We start from the raw sequence: 17,448 nt of genomic DNA, 5'->3' as shown, positions 1-17,448 counted from the left end.
GCCCATGCTTAGCCAACTAATCCCTTGAATGTTCCAGTTAAAGTGAACCTCTCATCAGCGATCACTCTTACCCTTTTCTTATTGGATCAACAAGCCCGGTACCTGACTCTACCAAATAAGTAATACGGCGTCCGTCTTAAGTGATAGGAATGTGCGTGAGGGTTAACATAGAAGTATAAGATCAAGAAGATTGAAAGGATGTTAGAAGCTCTAAATATTTTTCCCTTAGCCGAAATTGATCTTAATGCAGCTCTACTGAACAAGGAGCAAGCTGACAAACAAAAGAAGCAGTTCCCAGACCAGTTTACTCAGTTTACTGAACTCAATTCAAGAGAACGTTCACTTCAGTTAACTGGAAGGCCGAAAGGATCCATTGAATCCAACACGCCAAATGAGCCAGCACATTCTAGGGAGGACACGACAAATCAGAATAGTGATTTGGAAATCAAAGGGCCATCTTGGGATTACGCTGAAGAGTCAACCAAGAGAAAAGGCGGTGGGCCTAACTGGTTACTCCCAGATGACCAAGAGATCGAGGTATGGAATCTAGGCTCTGAAGACAACCCTAGAATGATCAAAGTTAACAAACATGCCAACCCTACAATGAAGGAGAAAGCACGCAGAATGTTCCAGCATTACAAAGATGTATTTTCCTGGGAACACACTGATCTGAAAGGGGTGGATCCAGAGGTCTGCCAGCACAGGATACCACTGAAGCTAGATACCAGGCCAGTGAGACTGCAGTGGTACATAATGAATCCCAATTATGCTAAGAAGGTCAAGGAAGAGATTGATAACCTTCTCAAAGCTGGGTTCATCACTGAAGTAGTTAGTAGCGATTGGTTGTTTCCTACTGTAGTTGTTCCCAAGAAGAATGGGAAGTTGAGAGTATGTGTGGATTATAGGAAACTCAACGCTCAAACCATCAAGGATCCATTTCCATTACCCTTCACAGACATGTTGCTTGATGAGATTGCAGGGTATGAGATGTACAGTTTTATGGATGGATATAGTGGCTACAACCAATTACAAATTTCTCCTGAGGATCGGGGGAAGACCACTTTCATCACAGAGTGGGGAGCATTTATGTATCTTATAATGCCATTTGGACTATGCAATGCACCAGCCACTTTCCAGCGGTGTATGATGGAGATATTCAATTAGTTTCTTCATCGGTTCCTTGCCATATTCATGGACAATTTCACTGTATATTCAGCTAAGGAACGGCATTTACTATTCCTGGAAATGGTTTTTAAGCGTTGTCAGGAGAAGCGGATTTGTCTGAATCCATTTAAATCTGTTTTTCTAGTCTGGAAAGGACAACTACTAGGACGTGTGGTATCCCGCAATGGAATAGAAATGGCCAACGACAAGATCCAGTGCGTTCAGCAGGCCAAGGCACCCAGGAATGCATCTGAGTTAAGTTCTTTCTTCGGATATATTAACTTTTACATAAGATTTGTGCATAAATTTGCATCCCAAGCTTTACCACTGTATGAGCTCACAAAGAAAGCCAGCAAGTTCAATTGGATTGCTGAGTGTGAGGAAAGTTTCCAGAACTTAAAAAGTGTCATTATCAATAAACCAGTTCTTCGGTAACCAAATTGGGATGTTATCTTCCATGTACATGTGGATGCTTCGGGGCTGGCGATGGGGGCGATACTAGCCCAACCAGATGGAAGGACTGACTATCTTGTCTACTTTGCCAGTCGCAGATTCAGCCAGGCTGAACAAGGTTATACAACCACTGAACAAGAAGCTCTAGGGATGGTTTTTAGTGCTACAAAATTCAGTCATTATGTGCTAGGCAAATTGTTTCATTTCTATGTGGATCATCAGGCCCTATTATTCTTGATTAATAAAGTCATTATTCAAGGCAGGCTAATACGATGGATGATGTTCCTTATCGAATTTGAATTTTGGATTTTCCATAAACCTGGCAAGAACCACTGTGGCGTTGATCTCCTCTCTAGGAGTACGGAGGGCTATTCTAAAGTGTCTTTAAGAGACGAACCAGTGGATGCTACATTATTTCAGCTGGAAGCGGTAGAATCAGTTTATCCTGAATTATATGAAGTATATCAGTTTCTTTCTCAGGGTGGTTTCCCAAATGATTGGAAGCAAAACTAGAAGAAGGCTCTGGTCATTAACACTAGGTTGGTAATGGGACACTTTTATGTTCTGGGACACTTTTATGTCCTAGGACACTTTTATGTCCTGTTAAGTGACCATTTTCCTTGAATTATGTCAAGAGTTTCAAAATGGATTTTGGGGTGCTATCTATCTAGAAATTTGTCTCATGAGCTAAAAAAAACTCGACATTTTTTTGGAATATCAATTCCATCTTTAACCTTGTCCTTGCACAACATTTCACAAACTAAACTGTGTGAAAAAACGGGTCCTGTTTTTGGTTTTTTTCAACTTTTTGCAACTATACCACTCTAGAATTCATGTTTGTGAGGTCTATAATGCTAGAGAACTATCTTTAGTAGTCCTCAACATGTCCTGATGCTTCTAGGGAGAAATAAATGTTAAAGTTGTAAGTTATGACCAAATTACAAAAATTGTCAAATCTTGTTTTTTGGCCAATTTTAGCTCTTCTATGATTTTTTTGGTGGCTTTCATGATATCCAAATGCAGTTTTGATTTTCTATGTTGCATATTGTAACATAAAGCTAATATTCCTTGAGTTTTGGGGCACCTAATACCCTATTTTGCATAGTAGACAACGATGATTGATTTTTTCAATTATAGAAGAAAACGAAACATTCTAGTATATCAAGTATAGCTTTTTCAATATTGTTAGTTTCTTGTGACAACTACATGCATTTTGTAGGTAGTAACCATATCTAGTCATAAGGATCAAATTTGGCTAGATATTGAATAGTTTCTATGGGATTCTACAACTCATAATGTTGAACCCAGATTTTTTATGTTTGCTGTATTTAGCACTTCATCTTTGTCCCCAAGATTCCCCTTGGTAAGAGATGTAATATTCTTTTGACATGCTCCATGGCTCCTTATGAACCTAAAGAACAATAGGGAACTAAGAAAACATGCATATATTATTTGTATTGAGCGTGGCTATAGAAACTTTGATGATAGGTTTGCAGAATGGTAAAAATTCAAATTTTTTGTACCTATTTCTTTTGGCAAAACAAAAAATAGTGAGTGAGAAGCAATCATATGTTCTGGTCACCAACCCATTTAAGTTAACCAGGGAATTTATCTCAAGTCCTACAAAAATCCCTAATCTTATTTTTATGCAACAAAACGTAAGAAATGACTGTTTTGATGAAAATGTACTGGTCCATCAACTTTGGAGGCTTGGTGTGACCAAAAGATGAGAAATTTTACAAGTTTCTTATTTTTTACATGTGTAGTAGGCCTTGAACTATAACCTCATGAAAGGATTTTACAAAATGAGTGGATCTACTATGGTTTTGGAGGTTTTTTTCAAAACCCTGAAAGGACACTTTTATGTCCTGTTAGGTTACCAACCTAGTGTTAAAAGCTTAAAGTTTACCATCATTGGGGGCTCACTCTACAGATTAGGTATTGATGGTATTCTTCGCCGATGTGTGCCTATGGAGGGGAGAATGCAAGTTATCTCAGAGGCGCATAATGGAGAATCTGGTGGACACTTTTCTATTGATGTTACTTACAAGAAGATTCTGTAGGCTGGTTTATGGTGGCAAAAATTGATATTTGATGTCAGAAGTTTTTGCAAAACTTGTGACATATGTCAAAGAATGGGTAGACCCACAGCTGTAGACATGACTCCCTTAACACCAGTACAACCACTGGGTGTTTTCATGAAATGGGGTTTGGATTTTATGGGACCTTTCAAGAAGGTTACTCCCAGGAAGAATAGGTATATAGTGATGGCTACCTGCTATGTAACCAAGTGTGTAGAAGCTAAGGCTCTTCTTAACAACATAGCCAAATCCACTGTAAGATTTCTATTTGAGAATATTGTCTATCGCTATGGTTGTCCTGTGGAGATTGTGTCACATCAAGGGACACACTTCATCAATGACACTGTGGAGATCCTTATGGATATGCTTTCAGTAAGCATCGAAAATCCACACCTTATTATTCTAGATGCAATGGACAGGCTGAAAGCAGTGACAAGACCATTAAGACTATTCTCACTAAGATTGTGCAGAAAAAGTCAGACCAGTGGGATTTGAAGCTTCAGACTGCTTTATGGGCATACACGACAGCTTATAAGGTCACTATAGGATTAACACCATTCAGAATGGTATATGGCACTGAAGATGTTGTCCCTATGGAGTTTGTTATTCCAAGTCTTAGAATGGTTGTAGAACATGGGTTAGATTTTATTCACAATCTTAAGAAGCGATTGGAGGAGCTTACCCAGTTAGATGAACTGAGACAACGGGCTATGCTGGAACAGGAGATTGTTCAGCAAAGAAGGAAACATTGGCATGATAGAAGGATTAAGGTTGGGGAGTTTTAGAAACGGGATCTAATACTCCTATATCAGTCCAAATCGGGTCCTAAGAAGCCGAATCTAAAGATAGCGTGGGCAGGACCATTCGAAGTGGACTGGATTTTCTCCAACGGTACAGTAAGACTGAAAGACCTCTCTGGATTACTACTGCCAGGGGTGTATAATGGAGCTAAAATCAAGATCTACTATTCAGAAGCTAGAGAGCCTTGCCAGGAACAGGGTACTAAGGATCTGGGCGCTGAAGACCAAGAAATTTCAGAAACAACTATCTTGGGACTTTTTCATGTGCAGCCAGTTCCAGTTCCAGAACTAGTTTCAGACCAGTACCAGCACGACCAAGCCAGGCTTATACCAGGATCAGAACATTGGGGACAAAGTTATCAGTTTTAGGGGACCAACGGTCAGATGGAATATCAGTGGTAATCATTTCAATGACGAGTGAAAGTCTTGTTCAATGCATGTCTACCACGTTAGTTGCGGTGCACAGAAGTCTAGGAACGGTAAGTGGTGGAGCTTTTATGGCGCGAACGTGTATAACAATAAGGCGAGTAGGCGTTTTTCCTCGCAAATCCCCTGCGCGACGTTTACCTCATGTTGTCCACTCGCCATCGCTAAGCTCTGAAGTTTCTTCACTGCAGTCGCAAACCTCATCCTGTGAGGAGACCGTGGATTGTCGTCTGACTTTGCCAGCCACACCTGGATATGATTTTGAAGAATCAAGTAAGTCATCTTCTTCTTCACCTGCTTCATCATCTTCATGGTGCATGGGTAGGAGGAAACTGTCAAAAAAGATGCAGGACACTATTGACGAAACCCAAGCTCTTATTACTGCTACAAAGGCAACTCTTCCACTCATTCCGCACAGCAAAATTCAGCGCTATGTGTTTACTGAGCAAGCTAAGGCTCTACTCCAACTGTGGGACTTGCATGTGGTTTTGCAAGCCACGAGGATTGAGTTTGACATAGCCATCATAAGGCAAGTCTTGGACTCTTTCAATGTTGAAGATGACAGTGCTGTGATTTATGGCCAAAAGGTGTCTGTCACACCAGAAAGCATTGCTTTTGCATTCCATATGCCAAACGGGCCCAAGCCATCTGTAGCAACTGCAGAGCAGATCAGTGCAGCTCTGAAGGAGGATAATGCTGCTAAGCGAAAAAGGAAAGCCAGTGAGCAAGGGATTCCAGTTGCAGGATTGGAAGCTCCCGCTACCTACCGATTTGTGGCTGAAACTGTAAGTCTAAAGAATAACCCGACATATGTGTCAGAGAAACTTTTTGCCATGCTTCTAACAAAAAGACTGGATTCCAAAGTCTCTATCAACCTCTTCCAGATATTGTCGCACAATGTGCTTCAGCAAACTGCCAAGCTGAAATCTCAAAGTGTATTCAAGGCTTGGTATATTTGGCAGTTTCTGTACTGGGCGACTGCTCTAGACACCCATGATCAGGTGAGAATGGCTTGGAGCCAGAAGCCGTTTCCACTATCCAAAAATGTAGACTTGTCATCGGATGAAGAAGAGCCAGAAAGTCAGTCAACTTCCACTGGACTGAAAAGGAAGGCTAAACAAGATGAAGCTGGCAGTTCAAAGAAGCCAAGGACGACACTGACTAAGAGCACTACTCTCTTGAAGCAGCTGGAAAGTCAAGTCAAAACAGTGTCTACTGAAAGGACTCTAGTTAGCCAGACTGAACAACAGACTGACCAGACCACTAGTGGAATCAACCAGTCAATAGGCTAGATTTCAGTAACCACCAGTACTGGACAAGATCGGTCAGAAAGGGCCAATCCTGAGCAGTCAGTAGACCAGATTGATAAGGGCAAAGGCCCAGCTTCTCCAAATCCACTTGGTCGAGTCTCCATCCCATACAGTGAAGAAGCCCTGTACTTGACAAAGAAAGACAAGTTACAATAGCTGCAGACTCATCCACTCAAGGGACGTCTCCTATTGCAGAAATCTGATTATGCTGCATTACCTTATATGGCTCCTGTCAAAGTCTATGAGCCAACTGATTCTGACCCAGCAACACTTAATGATGGTTGTTCAGTACTCATACAGTCATCATGGAATACTATTGTCAATTGTATGGGACAAATGCTGGATGCTGCAGGGTCAGAAGATGAACTAATTAAGGTAAAGATTGAATTAAGGGAGGCTGAGGAGCAGATTGAAAAGCTGGAGCAAGGGAGAGCAACCCAGAACCTGCGCCACACTATCCTTGAGGCTCACTCAGATAGGACCATTCAGCAGTTACAAAGTAAGCTAGCCAAGGTAGAGTCTGAGATGCAGACCATGCAAGAAGAAAAGGTTGAAGCAGAACGCACTGCTGATAGGTTCAAAACCATGCTGAGAATGAAGCGAGTTGAGTTCAACTCTTTACTGATCCGCCACAATGCTCTGAAGGCCACATTAACAGAAAGATATATCTATAATAATCTAGCCGAGATCTTGAATCCAGCAGGCAATGCTGTTTTCAATATGGATAACTTGAAGTCTCTTATGGAGACGATGCAGAGTGATTTGCAAGATAAAGTTATTGAATATAACAGCGGTCTGACAAATCAAGCTATCCTTGATTACATTGAACAACAGACTACCATCGAAGAAGATGAGGATAAGGAGGAAGAAGAAGCAGAGAAGGAGGAGGATGAACCAAACAAAGGGCATAATGATGATGATGATGATGATGATGATGCCTCTCCTCCATCTCCACCTCCAGGACCTGGTACTGGTGATACAGGGCCAACTGGGAGAAATCAGTCATAGGCAGACTAGCCAGACCAGCATGAAGGACAGCGGTCTAGCAATCAGCAACTAGGAGAGCAACAACCCAGCAACACTGGGAATCCAGCGGTGTACTTTATCGATAGATCACCACATGCTTCATTACAGTTTCGTGTACCTTTGGAGTTATGGTCAGGACATAAATTGTCTTATGAAAAACTCTACACATTTGGTTGTAAATCTTATATGCACATACCCAAGGAGTTGCGTGCTAAGCTAGATCCTAAGTCCAAGAAATGCATCTTCATTGGCTATGGTGTAGATGGTCAATTTGGCTATAGTTTATGGGATCCGAAAAGTCGATCAGTGATCTATAGCAATGATGTTGTCTTTAATGAGACTAAGATGCATAGGTAGCCAATGAAAGAGGTTGAATTCTAGAAAGTGACGTTTTTCAATGTATCACCTCCTGTCCAAACAGCTCCTAAGCCACTTACTACATAGGCTAGTACAAGTTTTGATCAACCACCGAGATCTCAAAGAGTCTCACATCTGCCACAACGTTTTGTTCTAGGAGTGGATTTTGTTTTGCTGACAGATAGTGGTGACCCTTCTTGTTACAAAGAGGCTATGCTAGCCAATGATAAGGTTTAGTGGGAACATGCTATGAAGAGGCTTATGTAGATTCCATCCTCGGAAGCTATTGAGTTGAATCTCATTCGTCGAGGTGGAAGAGCATTTGAGATGAATGTCCTTAGCATGTTCAGTCACTGCAAAATCAAACAACATTGGCACAATACTTGCATTCTCATATACAATTAAAAAGCATAAGCAGTGTTAGTCAGACAAATTGATTGGTAATAGAATTTTAAACCATTTGCCATCAATAAACATTAAATTATAATATAATCAAATGCATAAATAGTTGTAAAGGTAACTAAACAAGTTTGGGGTCGCTAATTTAACGATCAAAAGGCACTAAAGATCGACTATTAATACCATGGGTAAGCTTCTCAATTTTCTCTGGTCAATGCAGTTATTTAATCGCGAGAGCCAAGTATTTCATGTTTGAAGATTGACTAGAGGCTATACCTAGAAGACCTCGTAGTTAAGCTATTATAAAAGGAATTCTCATGAAATCATTGCCTGATTTATTTACTTTTCTTTGACCCCCCAAAGTCTTTTCACAATGATACAATTTTGATGTGCATGCTTATTTTGTATGCCTTGGGTTTTTTGCTTTTCAAGGAAAAGCGCCCACACTGTGAACCTCTAGGGCTCTAGTACCATAGGCGATACATGTGAGTGGAGTACCAAATCAAGCCGAGATTTCTCTTCCAGCTTAATATATATTACATTGTGGCACTTTGATTTTTTTGTTTGTTCGTTTTCAACATTTTAATTTTGTAACTTTGAGGGGTCATATAACATTGTTACCCTCCCCGGGCTCATCACACTAGTAAACTCCCTTTATAATACTTAAGCTAAAGATCAATAGGGACTAAGCCCACTAGAAAGCCCTAGTACATTGCACACAATGCTGCCTAAATCGGATTAAGAACCTAAGTAACCATAGATTATTAGGAAGGCATTCCCCATGGTATTAAGAGAAGATCTCTAACGCCTAGCTTGATCAAACTAGCTTAGTCGGACTGCTTGCTTTTTAAACCTAGACAAGTGATTATGACAAAAAATTGCGTTGAGTTTAATGTTTGGTACTAAGCAAATGTATTGAATATTATGCTACCAATTAAAGCAGACAAACATAGATGCAAAAAAGATAAGGGACAATGCTAATGGACAAGAAACACCTGTTTGTGTTGATGATTGCGCTTGGTTTGAAGAGTGAATGAGAGAAAGATTCCATGAAGGTCCAAATCCTAACCATAGCAACACGTTCATGTACACACTATGAAACACAAGAATACCTCTAGGAGGCACATCAATGGGAAAAAAGAACTTTCCTAATCACTAAACACTAAAACAGAAACACTCCTATTGTACTAATCCTACCTACTCTCCATCACTCAAGTGCTGAGGATCAAAGTTGTTTGATGACATAGGTTTCTGTTTCAGTATACCGGATGTGAATGTGTAGGTCTAGGTCAATGTTTTGAGTTTTATTGTGCACACTCATTTGCTAATTGCTCTTGCTCTTTACTATTATTTTTTTTGTGAGTATAAGGCTTTATATATATACATTCCCTAAGATTGGGAGATCGAGAGGTCAGGGAGGAAGGTTGAGAGGGAAGCAAGTGAATGATGGATGTCAGCAAACACTCCCCCATTCCTTGGGTAGATCATACCTTTTGGAATGATCTCGTCACCTTTTGAAACCAATTGTTCCAAGTTGTTACGGATGAAGGCTTTAACCAATAGTTTTTGACCGCCCTATGCATTTCATCTAGTTGCAAGGGTGGTAAGGTACTCTCCCATGATTTTATTTGCAACGTTGTTGTAGGTGGTGAACTTACAACGGGAGGTGCAAACTCTTCCTTCTTTGTATGGATATGTACAATGGTGGGTGGAGGTTGTGTCAAAGCTTCTATTTCCGTATAGGAACTACATGAAGAGCAAGAAGCTTCATTTGACTTCCCTGTTCCTGAGCTACGTGGAACAAATCGTTCTTTCTTTGGTACCCATACTAGCTCTGGCGCGGATGTGTACATTCCGTGATTTTTTCCTTTCTGCGATCTTCAATTCGTTTTGGAGCCTCAGGATTGAGCTCACATGGGTCATATGACAAGAAAGAACACAATTTACGTTTTGGCACCCAAATTTGATCATTTCCTTGATAGTAGCATTGGGCTTCCAATAGTCTTTTAGGAATCCAACGCCACGTTTCCTTACATTTCTTGGAGCAAGTGGGACGTTTCTTATAAGGCTTCTGTTTTTTAGCACTAGCTATGGTCCCTAAAGAAGCTTTAGGAACCCACTTGTATGTTTTCTTTGTTATATTAGGACGAGTCCTGTCAGAAGCTATTTGCATTGCTTCTAGCATATTTAAGGGTATGGGCATTTCATCCCCCTCAGGTGTTACCTAGGTCGTTCCCCTATTTCCCCAATTGTCTATGGTTGTTGCTAGGTGGACCCAATTCACATTATCCGACTCAGTCATCCCAGGTAGTACATCCGTATAAGGAGAATCTTCCCCAACATCAATGTCCGCTTTACACAAGTAACAATACTGCAATGGGGCCGAGTGAACTGTGGTGTTAGATCTATGATCAATTATAAACCCGTTTCCTAGAGGATGTGCTTGACCAGTCACAAGATCCACTCGAATGACGGAATCTTGGAACTGCAAGTAGACATGGTTTTTAGACCACTCATGCACCATTTTTGCTTCCCTCATGAAAGGACGTCCTAAGATCATCTCCGATGCCTTAGTGTGTTTGGAGAAATCCATAACAATGAAGGTAATCCTTATTTTATGTCCAAAGACCTTGATCTTGAGATCTTCTAGCATCCCAATAGGTTTAACAATAGACCCATTGGCCATCTTCACTACTATGATTGTGGTCGCAAGGTGAGGTCTTCCCATAGTTTCATAACAATTTTTAGTCACAATGCTAACCCCAGTGCCACCATCAAGGATTCCCTTCACAATTAATCCCTTAGTAGTGATTGGGATGGTTGCATTGGATTCGTCTCCCTCAAAGTATTGTCCCAACTTGTTAACATGTATTTCTACCACAAGGTTCTCATCTAGGTTGGGTTGTGGATCTAAGTGTTCCTCCTCTATTGGCATCTCCCCAACTCCATCCATCTGTGCAAATTGTGGTAGCCCAAACTTCAGTTCTCCATTGAGGAAAGCTCGAAGAGCTGAGACTAGCTTAGGGTCTTTATATAGTTTGGACATGATGGTGGTTTTAACTTCTGAAGACATGAAATCCATCAATTTGGCAATGTTGAACGGCACCTTTTAGGCTTCAGTCCCTTGACGTGGGGAAGATGGGATCTCACATTTCTTCGATAGGATCAGGTAGTCCCTCTGTAAACATTATTTCCATCAAGAAGTGAGTACGCCCACTTTCCCATGACTTTAAGTCACTTTCTTCTTGGATGACACTATGTATGGCTAAGGGTCTATGGACTTGGTGAGGTTGTTGTTACATAAAGAACACTGTGTCTGTAATCTGGATCTACCTAGGCGCTGGTTCTAGATCCCTTTAGGTCTCTTCAACCAAACTCCTTAATTGCTTGACTCGCTCGATCTCCTGTGTAGGGTTTGGATAAGTTCATATTTTCTTCTTGGATCCTAACCATTGTGGCTCATGAAGATCTTCCTTGTTGGTTTCTATCTTAGTGGTCGTTTTGGTCTCCATGGTTTCACCTAAATTAGAATCCTCTTCAGCGTCGTTCATATATACGGGGTCATCACCAGTCCCTTTGTTGGTCTTTGAACTGGGGTCTTACTTCGCTACTTTTTGCGATCTCTTCCTTCGTGTTTTCTTCTTTTTTTGAGATTGGGCAATTGATGTCGTGTCTCTTTCCTCAAGAATATAATTTTGTTTTTGGAGCATCGATTGTGTGAGTACGTTTACTGGTACCACAGGTGTACTTTGTGATGGCTCCTTGGTAACCTCAATCAAGTTTAATGGAATGATCTTTGGCGCATTTGGATTGTTCGGACATTGGGCAATCAAATGATATATGCCACATCGATTACACATGAGTATCGGCATTGTAGACTTGCTCGCTTGATTGGTTTGCATTAGTGTGGCATTTCTTTTGTAGCCTAATAGGACACTCGGCCACACAATATGGACCTCCACACTCATAGCATTGAAGAGGCGGTCTCTTGGCAATGAAATTGATATTTTGGCCTCTTGCAGCAAGAGCAGCTATTTGATAGACAGGTTTGACTTGTCCCCAATAGTCTTCCACGTAGTATTGTGGACTTTCTTCAAGCACATCCATCCCATAGGAAATATTAGGGTCTATATCTTCCTCACAGCCTTCCAAACAAGCAATAAATGACTCACAACCCACTTGATTCACATAAGTAATTTTGGGATGTGGTGGTTGCGGTCCTAGCACTGGAGGTGGTAAGAGTGTTGTTTGAACAACATTTGGGGCCCTAGGGACCATGTACTATGACGTTTGTTCAAGAGGTGGGGCCGGCATCAATGCAGGCACTCGAGGTGTGTCTATCCATGCTAAGGTTGGTCTATTGGCCATCGCGCGCTTCAATACTATGCAATCCTTAGCTTGATGACCATACCTCCCACATGCATTGTAGTTCCCATTGAATTTTACTCTAAAACTAGGGGATTCATTGGTACTATGCGGTCCATAGCATAGTGGCCACCATTGTTGCCCCTTCTTGGATACATATGATTGTTTTGCGGAGCACGATTGTCTCTAAGACTCTCTTGAATGGCCTTGGTGAGATCTGCTAAAGTCATCTCAGATATCTTTGGCTCCTTAGCAATAGGCTTTAGGGTCATTGGTTGATGCCCCCATACTTGCGAGCTAATAGATTTAGGCTCAACAGACACTTTTTCTACTTGAATCATTAAATTACTTGTCGTAATCCCCTAATGAATCTATCAAGCAATTGATTATTATTGAAGCGCTCATTTGGATAACAACGAGAATTCAAATGCTTCAAGCGACTAATAAAGTCTCTCACCGACTCTCCTTCCTCTTGTTGGGTTTTCTGGAGCTGAGAGGCTACACCCCAAAGCACTCCTTCTCGTATGTATTCTTTCAAGAACAATCTCCTAAGAGTAGGGTAAATCATTTTTTCTTCCAGCCTTCCCACTTAAGGTTAGGCTTAAAGCATTACTGTTATGCAGGTCATTGTGTTATCCTAGAGAATCGCATATTTGTTCAAACACTTCGATATGCTTTCTCACATTCCCGTCTCCACTAAATTTTTGTGTGAGCTTGGCTATTTGTACTGCCTTACTTCTAGGTTCTCTATCAGGCATGTTACGCATATTCTCAGCAATAGATCGACCAATAGCTTGAGCAAATGTTGCCAAGTCACTAAAGTGAGTAGACACCGTGGGTGAAGGTGCTCCAGAGACTACACGTGGAGTAGGTATTGGCATTGGGATTGGCGCGTAGGAAGCCCTTGGGTTCCACATTTGATACGGTGTTGTGCAGTGGCGGCCCAAAGTTCATATGTGTGGCCCTAGGCATAGCAGATGTCGGATGTGACATGCTAATGCTAGCCGATATGGTCCCATGGAAATAAGAACTTGGGTGTTGTGGTTGTGGAGCATAGGTTGTTGAAACAATGGGAGGGGTAGGGACTACATGAGTACGAGGACCTACAGGTGTATACGATTGGTACACACTTGTAGGTACTGTTGCAGGCATTGAGCGACCACGTAGCGGTGCTTTACTAACAAATGAGGTCCATGGCATGTTTCTGGGCATGCCCATCATTGGGGTAGGCATGGTAGTCGTGGTGTCATCAAGGGAAAGATGAGCTAGGCTTGGAAAAGTAAAGCTATCACTTGTGGGCTCAGATTGCACTGAGACCCCTGGCAAAACAACATATGGGGGATCCATCGGACTCATCGAGGGGGTCTCCATTTGCGATAAGGTTGGTTGTTTAGCCTTCCATGTATCCAAGAATCTCATGAGACCCGTTGAAGGAATATGGATCCCCTTGTTCTGTCTCTCTAGCTCAATAACCCTATGGATGACCTCACAAACTCTTTGTTGTTGATCCTCCACACTAGTAGCACACATTGTGGATTGTAGGACATCTAACCAACCCACGTGATAGGTGTGACTTGTGTATAGGTCGGTTAGAGTTTCCGTTTGTAGTTCGTACTCCCAGTTCTCATTTAAGAATGCTCCATCTAGGCTTGAGGTGCTAGGGGTGTCCTTTGAACTAGATGCAATGTGGCTCCCTATGGGTTGACCCTTAGTGGTCGCTAATTCAAGAGCACTCGATTGCTCTCCTAGAAAAGATTTTGACATAGGGCTTTTGCTTTTAACTCTCTTCGTTGCTCCACCTTGCGTAAGCTCTCGATTTCCTTTTCCCTAGCTGCGATGATATACCACTCAACTTCTTGTACTTCGGCAAGGCTTCTACCATCAGGTAATATAACCTTGGAGGGGAATAGCTCTGAAGAGTCGGGGGGTGCGGTGAATGGAGTATTCACGTGCACACTTTCTAAGAGCATGGCGTCTACGTTGGTCATGAATGACGAATTTACTTCCCCACCCCCCTCATTTACATCATTAGCTCCAGGTTCGGAGAAAGTGGCTCTACTAAAGGTTTTCTTCAAGCGGCTAAGCATGCTTGGCCCGGACCGTGGACGCATGGCATGCATGTCTTGGCTTGAGCTATCGGGATTAGGCATTGGGAAACCCTCCATGACGTCATAGTCAGAGGAAGAGTCACTAGCCGCTATGTTTGGGTTTTGGTTTGTACTACCGTGGGTCCCCGTCAAGGGCCCGGAACTTAAGGTAGGCGAAATTCTCTCTAGTTGCTCGGCCTCTAGCATTGACCAGAGCGCAGATGCATGTGCCTTTGGCACCATACAAGCGTCGGCGAATAACCTTGAAGGTTAACCACTTACTTTTTTAGGTGTCCGTTTCCACTCGTTTTTTGATGTTTTTTAATGATCGAGTGTGATAGCTCAAAACAAGCGTATCACTCAGGGGGTCATGGTGTGCTTTACAACACAACGTTTGATTATCCGAAGCTCCGTTGGTCCTCAAAAAGGTCGATTTTTACCTACGCATGAGACTAAAATACGTAATTTTAAAGGGGGACTGAGGCCTAAGCCTGAGTGTGCGCTTGGGCTTGCGCCTGGGAAATATTCCCGAACCTGGTCCTACCTTTAAAATTTTTACTTTTTTTTTTGAGATAAGGTCGACGCGGCCGCGCTGCGCGCGCGAGCACACACAGACACACCTAACCTACCTACTTACAACTAATAGAGCTATTGTTACACACTAACACACTATTACAACAACTCATTAGCTAACAGAACTACTTACTGTACTTTACACAGAACTAACATTATGGATCTACTACCTTAATTTTAACACCTTATCATAGAGAAAACACCTTATGAACTTAAAAAACACAATACCTTTCAATACCTTATTAACAAAACAATACACAACAGCAAAACAAAGTCCTTCTCAACACACACACCTTCCTTCTCTACCTTTCCTACATCTGAAATTGCACCACAACGCAGCAGAGAGTGCCTCTTGAACTTAGTGTAGGGCGATTCCCCGACAACGATGCCAAAAATGTGGGCTTCTACCGCACGTATCGAAGCAAGGGCCTTGCCTAGCACTGTGTGCAAGCCACAGATGGCTCCAAGCATGCAACTAGCTTAAACTAGTAAGCTCAAAGATGGCGATGGTGTGTCACTCACCGCTCTATGCTTGCTGTCGTGGAGGATTCCTCGCCGCGAAGAAGAAAGAGCCACTGCTGCGCCGCGCTCAACCGCTTCACCGCCGTCGTGCCGTCGTCGCAATGCTCGATCATACACACTCTCTCTCTCTCTCTCTCTCTCTCACACACACACACACACACACACACACAAAGAGATGAAGAAGAAGAAGATGGAGATGGAGATGGAGCAAGAGCACTCTTCAATTGCACAAATGAAAGAATCCATGATTTTTAGGTTTAGGTGACTTTTATATGAGCTCGCCCCATTCACACTTGGACGCCCATACTTAGCCAACTAACCCTTGAATGTTCCTGTTAGAGTGCGCCTCTCATCGGCGATCACTCTTACCCTTTTCCTGTTGGATCGACAAGCCCGGTCCCTGACTCTACCAAATAAATAATACGGCGTCTGTCGTAGGTGTCAGGGATGTGCGTGAGGGTTAACATTTGGATACTTATCTGCATAATGACCAAACTGAAAGCATTTGTAACATTTCACCTTTTTATTATCAGTGAAAGATTGGTTAGAGCGTTGATTGTTGGAAGGATTCTAGTTGGTCTTCTGCTGCATAGGGTTGTTGTTGTTTCCATGAGGTTGAGACGAGGTGGTAGAGTTGTCAAATCTGCGTCGGTACGACTATGGTGTTTGTTACTGTCAAAGTTAGGAGAGGAGAGAATTCTCTTGTTACAATTAGTGTTAGTAGACTGGTCCACTTGAAGTTGATGTCCACCTTTCTTTTTCTCCACATTGAGTGCCAAATTGATGGCCTTTGACAGTGAACCAGGCTCAAACATGTCGACTTTAGCACCAATTTGTAGTGCTTACCCATATATATACTTACGCTTTAATTTCCTGCGGTTGACATGTTCAATAGCTTGAAGTTGAAAGAGGCAACTCCAAAAACGATCAGTGTAAGCATATACATCTTCACTTCTACCTTGTCAAATTAAATCCCATGGGCATCGTGATTTAGCTTTGTACTGTGTGGGTAAAAATTCAGGTAAAAATATTTTCTTGAATGCACACTAGGTACATGGTCTTTTACCATGATGTTTGGTGGCATTCCACCATAGTGCAACACTACTGGTGAGATGATTTGATGCACATTTTACCATTTCATGTTTAGGGAAATTTTCATCATGAAAACAGTCACCTAACTGACTAACCCTTGCTAGAATTGTGTTAGCATCCTTGGTGCTATCAAAATCCTTGAAAGTGAAGGCTTTTCTGCTAATTTTTTGGTTTTGGTGCCGATGCAGATTCAACATGTGGAGGGTGTAGTAATTTATCCTCAAGTTCTTGCCTTCGCATGCATTCATAAAGAGAGATTGTTGCAGATTTGCGAGCTGCTCAACAATCATGGGTGGCTATGGAAGATGTGCCATGATTGCGTGCTTTTCTCCATTTTTAAAATTTCTTATATTTTAAATGGTTATACAGAAAAATATATATGATGATTGATATGCAACATCAATGAGAAAATAAAGTAAATAACAAAATAACTGGTACTTAGCTTGACGGTTGGTGACGACGTCTAGTCCTAATTGTGGAGCACTAGGATAAGGTCGAAGGCGGCGATTGGTTGAACAAATCAGATGCAAATTGATTATTGAATTTTTTGGGTCCAATCTCCCTTGTCCCCAATGGTGATACAATCGGCAAAAGAATTGAATTTTCACTGTGTAGTTTGAGTTGTAGGATCCACTTCCGTTATGTCATTCAAACCTCATCCGTTTTTATCTTTGGTGGAGCAATGTTGGGTGATGAGATCCATGGTTATCGAAAATTGTGTAGCTTGGGAAATCTTGGACAAGGCGAGGTTGAAAGAGCTCCAGTTGGATTGATATATATATATATATATATA

Source organism: Adiantum capillus-veneris, chromosome 1 (genome assembly GCF_014529385.1).
Source record: "Adiantum capillus-veneris isolate H3 chromosome 1, ASM1452938v2, whole genome shotgun sequence".
NCBI classification, from domain to species: domain Eukaryota; kingdom Viridiplantae; phylum Streptophyta; class Polypodiopsida; order Polypodiales; family Pteridaceae; genus Adiantum; species Adiantum capillus-veneris.
This window is presented reverse-complemented; position numbering follows the sequence as displayed.